Source organism: Myotis myotis, unplaced genomic scaffold (genome assembly GCF_014108235.1).
Source record: "Myotis myotis isolate mMyoMyo1 unplaced genomic scaffold, mMyoMyo1.p scaffold_m19_p_1, whole genome shotgun sequence".
Classification (NCBI taxonomy): Eukaryota; Metazoa; Chordata; class Mammalia; order Chiroptera; family Vespertilionidae; genus Myotis; species Myotis myotis.
Window position 1 is genome coordinate 183,373,872 of NW_023416313.1, and position 6,883 is coordinate 183,380,754.

The following is a 6,883-nucleotide window of genomic DNA, read 5'->3' on the forward strand; positions in this document are numbered from 1 at the left end:
GTCTCATCAAAATAATATCATTTAGAGCTAATTATCCCCCACTGCTGAGGCAGGCCCTTCTGAGTGCTCTGCCCCATGCCCTGGGAATTACGGCCCAGCTCAGTCTGCCTGGTGCGTAAGCATTATTCCGACCCCGGGTGAGCTTCCGCTACTGTTCCCTCTAACCCAGTGATGGCGAACCTATGACACGCGTGTCAGAGGTGACACGCGAACTCATTTTTTTGGTTGATTTCTCTTTGTTAAATGGCATTTAAATATATAAAATAAATATCAAAAATATAAGTCTTTGTTTTACTATGGTTGCAAATATCAAAAAATGTCTATATGCGACACGGCACCAGAGTTAAGTTAGGGTTTTTCAAAATGCTGACACGCCGAGCTCAAAAGGTTCGCCATCACTGCTCTAATCCTTCCAGGTGGCTCTTCCCCTGGCTCCTGTGGTTCCCCACGTTTCCGTGCATCTCGGGACTCTGCTGAAGACAGGAGGGCGGCTTTGCAGCTCTTTCTCTGCGTGGCTCTCTCCTCTCCGTGCTGTGCCCTGTGAATTCCAGCCGCCGTGTCTCCCTAGATTCAGTCCTGTCTTCTCAACCCAGACTCTGTCTGGGCTCCTTCTCCCTGCCCGGGGCCTGGAGACTCTCATGGCAGCGGGATGGGGCCCTCGTGGACCGTCTCGCGTGTTTGTTGTGTTTGGGGGACCGCTGTTCTTTGTTGCCTGAGGTCCGGTGCATGGAAAACCATTGTTTCATATTTTCAGTTGTTTCAGGGAGGCCAGTCAACCAGTGTCTGGCTTCTTCTTGGCTGGAACTGGAAGACCCCAAGGGTTGCAGATCCCACCGCATTGTGCACCTACGACTAGGCTGACCCACCCTTAGCCACATGATTTCTGAGCTCATCACTTCCCTGCATGGCCTTGCCAAATCGCACGTTTAACGTTCTGTCTTCAAACTCCTTTCCCTGGAGTGCGTTCCAGGTGACCACGGGCAACGGTGTTACCCAATGCTGCTCCCCTGCATGGAGCACCATCCTCCCAGCCTCCAACACTGCCTGCCACCGGACCTCGGAGAGAATGCCTCATCTCTTAGGTGTTTGTCTCAACAGCACCCACTTCCAAAACCAAGTTTCTGTGTCAGTCAGAATGGGATAGGGCCTATCCGATAGGCTAAGCTATGCTGACGACAGCCCCCAAAAGAGCAAGAGTTATTGTCTGGCTCACACTACATGTCCCGTGTGGACCAGAAGGAAGGGGACCTCACTCGTGGTAGTCACTCGGCAACCAAACCATCCGAGGTTCCATCTCAACGCCGGCTTTCATCGTTGCTGAGCAGGAAGGGACATGACCTCTGGCTCTTAAGGCTTTCCCGAAGGGTCGGGTGTCACTTCTGCTCACATCTCACGGGTGGAGGAAAGTCACATGGCTTCCAAAGAGCACAGAGACGCACAAGCTTACCAGGTGCCACGAAGCAGGGGAATGGGGAGATTTCCAACCAGCCCGGTGCCTGCGTGATCATCAGTGGTCAGTGTGTGTTTGTTGAGCAATGCTCCACATTTGGCAGATTTAACAACAACAGCACAAAGCCTCCTTCCAGACTGCCCCTGGGCTGTCAGAGTCTATTGCCGAACAAAGGACTCTCTTAACTACCGGGCAATGCAAATCCAGAAAGCATCAGGCTTGGCCGGAGCAGAGCACTCAGGGAGGCGTCCAGCAGGGGGCGGCATTGGGAGCCCCAAATGCCCACAATCCCATGACCTTGGGCTGAGGTCCCAGGCAGGCATTCTCCAGCTCTGGATCTGCGCTGCCAGGTGACCTTGAACAAGTCGTGTCCCCTCTCTAGCCCTCAGCTTTCTGAGGACAATGTGAGTGGAAATTTCCAGAACAGTGGCTGGCGTGTTCCCTTTCCTTGGCTGGGAACTGTCTCCCCTGGACCGGAGCCGGGGCTGATTCAGTCACTATCAGCATCGTTCTCAGGCCTGCGCCAGGTCAGCGAGTTGTTTATCTTGGTGTCTGAGCCCATTCCTGACTTTGCAGACACACAGAGATGAAAAGCATCTGAGGGGCTGCTGTACCCCCACCCCCACTTTCCACTGTCTCCCCTCCTTCCTCCATCACCCCAGGGGCTTGTGGGAATGACTAAAATGCAACTCTACGGCCAGCAAGGCCAATTTCCCAGCGGCAGAGTCCATAGTTCCCATAGAGATCCTCCTGCTTGCTCCCCAGGACCCTCCCCTCGTAAGGATCTTGAGTTTATGCCTCCTTCCCAGCCCCCGCCGCCTGTCTCTGAGCCCAGGGCTTCCATTCCTCCCCTCAAGGCAGCTGTCGAAATCTCCCGTCTGCTTCCTGCCCTAGCCCCTCCCTCCACCCTCCTCACCCAGCCTGCTGGTGAATGCCAGTCCAGTCTTCCCAGCTTTACCTGGCAGTCTCCTGCCCAGCAGCCTGCAACGGTGGCTGGGGATGAAGCCCCCCTGCACCCCGGACCCTTTCCTTCACTGTCCCCACCCTCTAGTCAGAACAGACACTCTGCTGGGCAAGTCCCATGCTTTCCTCCTGAATATTCTCCCCATCCCTTTGTCGAAAGGGCATCTCAGAGCCCACCCTGGTGACCCTCCGCCCCGCCCCATGCTCTTTCGGCCCCGTTGTAGACAGCCACCTGGGAAGGGTGGTGTCTGGGCGCGAGGGCACCAGCATCCGCGTGTGGCATGGGCACCCAGACTCTGCCCCTCCTGAGCACGTGGCGCTCTCTCTGCGGCTCATTCCCCAACTGTAAAAGGGAGAGGACGATGGCACCTTCCTTAGGAGGTTACTCACTGGGGGGAGTAATCGAGACAGTATGTGACAGATGCTGTGTGAGTGTGTGTACGTGTGTGTATGTGTGTGTCACTAGGGACCTAAGGGCACTAGTCATAATTCAGTCCACCTATTCTCCCATCCGCCTGGCACACACGTACGTACGTACCGAGCCCCTCACTTCTGTCGGGCTCTGAGCTAGCGATGCCTAGGGCTCAGGCTGTGCCCTCAGGGAGCCCCCCTTGGATGAGGGCAGAGCCAAGTAAACAAAGTCTGGACACTGTGTGACATGCGTGTACAGAACAGGCGACCCTTCTGCCTGGGAAGAGCACCTGAGCTGGCTTCCAAGATGGACGGGGGGGCGGGGGGGTGGTCCCACACACCAACTTGATCCTAAACTCTTGGTGGGGGTAAGTGGGGAACCACCTTCCCAGACATCTCTGTGCTCCCCCAGAGCCCCCACCGGGCATTGCACACCGCAGGCGGGGAGCAGCCTCCTGGAGGCGACGGAGCCGAGCTTAAGTAACCTACTCCTTTGTACCTTTCCTGTGCCTCATTTCCTGCATCCATAAAGTGATGGGACAATGGTTCCTCCGTCGAAGGGTTGTGAGGGCTGAAGGGCGGCGATAAACAGAAGCCATGGTGCCTGGTACATATGGAGCACTCAGGAAACGAGGAAGGTCCAAGTAAGTGAAGGTTCTGCCTCTGGGCCTTCGTGGTTTCTTCTCCAACTTCTGAACCTGGGTGTTTCGCTCACTTGTTTCCACCTTTTCATCGCATTGATGTGGGAAGGCATTTGCTGCTGTAGATGTTAGGTCTCAGGCCCATCTGACTCCGCAGTTTGTGGCCTCCTGCCACCGCAGTCCTGGAAACACTAGGGGGCACATTCAACCCTTTGAGTGAATCATGAATTGAACTGCGTCTCCTATGTGGGTGTGGCTGCTCTTCACATTTTAAAATTCTTGAGATGAAGCGTGGGTTTCCACATCGGCCTTTCCCACCATTCGATGCTCTCTGCGGGGAAGCCCAGCCTGAAGGGGAAGAAGGGGTGAAAATTCGGGGGGGGGGGGAGCAGAGCACAGCCAGCCGGAAGCATCTGGAGGAGTCCAAGTGGCTCCCCTTCCTTAGGTCCTGGCGGAAACATCCCTTTCTTGGGAGAGAAAACTCCCATCATCCCACCACAGGGGCACATGAGGCCTGTCCGGGAGGCTGGGGCAGTCCGAGGGGTGATGGGGGCTGAGGTCGCTCTCTGGGCTCAGACCCAGGCATCCCCAGCCCCCAGCCCCAAGGCTGTGGTTAGGAAAGTGGCACAGAGCGGTGCCAGGGCCCAGAAAGCCTGTCACAGCCAGTGGCCACCCAGAGAGCTGGCATTTCCTCCTCAAGGTCTCATTTCCTCCACGGGGAGTCTCCTACACCCCAGACCTCCCCCACTCTGCTCTCCCTCTTTTGCCAGCTCATGCCATTCATTTTCCAGGGCCAAATGCCAACAGTGAATTGGGCTCGCCGCCTCCGTTCTCTGGGCAGAAAATGGACTCGGGGCTCTTGTCTGAAGATAGAATTGCTCTCTTGTTGATTGTCCACTACGTTCCCATCCCCTCCGCCCTCACATTTCCTGCCAGGAGGGTGACCAGACAAGGAATTGTCATGTTCGTCCTGCAAACGAGGAAACCCAGCCCAGAGACATTGAGAGATTGGCTAGGAGACCTCCCAGTACTGGGTTCAAGGTCCTGCCACCCCGCTGCGTTTTTTCTGTTCCTCACCTTTCCAATACTGTGCACCCATTTGGGTGTGTGGGATGAGTTTCTGTAAACTGGGCCCTAATCCAGTACCCAAGGATTCCCAGCATTTCCAGAGACCTCCGGGGAGTCCCTTCTGTGTGGGAGCAGCTCTTCTGGCTGCTCTGTGTTGGTTTCCCACGCTGGGTTTTGGTCATTCGAAAGCCTGAGGTGTCTAGATGGGCCACCAGGAGCTGTCTCCTGCCTGGCCTGCCTTCACTGCTCAGTGCAATGCACTTTCTTCTTCCCCTGGTGCACAGTGGTTATTGAATGAATGAATGTGGAGAGAGGGAGAGAGGGAGGGAGGGAGGGAGGGAGGGAGGGAGGGAGGGAGGGAGGGAGGGAGGGAGGGCGAATGAAATGTTGCCTTGTTGTGCTCTTGATCCTGCCTTGTTCCTGCCCTTCCCTGGTCTTATGCTGACCTTTTCCTCCACTGACCGTGGCCTTGACGTTAGCTAGTGTCTGCCCCCTGTCCATTCCATCACCTGGTCTTTGAGGTCAGGACAAAAAAACTCCACCTATAAATGTTAGCTAATACTTTAGGCCAGCACTCGGGACATTTTCTCCCTTTCTCAGATCATATGTTGTCATTCTGATGGATTTGAAAAGATAAGTTAACTTATAACCAGCCTCATTCCAGAGATGACTCAAACCAGTTTGTAAGCTTCAATGTAAAACAAATGAAGTAAATTATAAAACAACACTTGCAAAATCACATTAAAGGGAAAATTATGCTGAAATAAAAGGTAAAAATAAGGAATGAGAGAGAGTCAAACTGGGAGGTCCAGTATAATTGCTAGAGAGTGGGGCGAATATCTGCCACGGAGCTTCCTGACAGCCGATGCGAAGAGGGCCGGCCACAGCATGCCCTTGGAATTCCTCAGTGTCCCTCAGATAGAGACGGAGCAGACTCCCAGCTGCCCCTGGAACAAGGCTTCCTCCTAACCAGAGTCCATCTGAAGCAGCTGCATCCATATTTACAGCCTCAGTAACCGGAAATGGAGCAAGACAGTCCATAGCGCTACTTCCTTCATTTTAAGACGATAGAAAATACAGACACAATCACAACCTTTACAATGACCGTTGTTAGTATTTTGTTGACATTCCTTTAATAAGTAAAAAAGTAAAACACCTCTAATAAAGTTCTCTATCTCCTTTTTCTCACTTTCCTCGCCCTAAGGAACTGCCACGATGACATTGGTGTTTAACCTCCCAGTCCATTTAACATACAGACATATGTTCCATGAATAATATCAATTATTGCTTTTAATCTACATAGCCATATCCTGCTGAACATTTCATTGTCACTCTTTTTTTCTTTGCTTACAGTATGTTTTTTAGATTGGTCAATGTTGATATCTAAATCTAATTCTTTTAACTTCTGTATAATATTTCACAGAATAAATATACCACATTTTATTAATCTAGTCTCCTATTACTAAACATGTAGATTAAGCCATATTTTTTCTATTAAAATCAAAGATACAAAAAACATATTTGCAGTGGTGTGCAGGTAAATGTTTAACTATCATCTCTCTAGGGGGGAAAAGCCCTGGTTTATGGTGTTTGCTAATTTCTGTGGTGTAAATACTCCCACCTTGACTGACTTCAAGCTCCGGACATGACATCACTGAAGGCCGAGTTAGGAAGAGCTGAACATCCCAGGTCTTAGGAGCTGGTACAAGCTGGCTCTGGCACCCACAGCAAGCACCTCTCCCTGAGCGTATATACCAGCGTTCCTCTAGGGATATATCTGAAAACGAAGCTGCTGTTGGCATTCTCAAATTTACCACTTATTGCCAATTGCTCTCCACAGTGGCCTTACTACTTCACACTCCTTCCAGCTGCATCTGCGAGTATTCGTGTCTCCACATCGTTACCAGGTCGCAGTACCTTCGGGCTTCCATTTTTGCCAACATGATGAATGAGAAATGGTACAACCAGTGAAGTCAAACACCTTTTTATGTGTTTGATGATGACTTGGATTTCCTCGTCTACACTTGGAAGGTTTTCCAGACTTGGGAAAAGGTAGAGTCCTCCAAAGAGGTGGGCAGGGGAGATGCCATTTTTATCTGGAATTATTTATATATTTTTTGTGATTGATAGGAGTTCTTTCTACATCATGTCCTCATTCCTTGTCTGTTATATACATGGGAATATCTTTAGTCTAACTTTCTAATCTTTTCTTTATTTTGTGCTGTTTGTAGTTTAAGAAATTCTTCCTTCCCTTCCCCAAATCATAAAGATACTCTCCTCCTTGCTTCCTTTTTACAAATTATTTTTTGGCTTATTATATGAGCAATACAAAGTCTTTGCAGAAAAAATT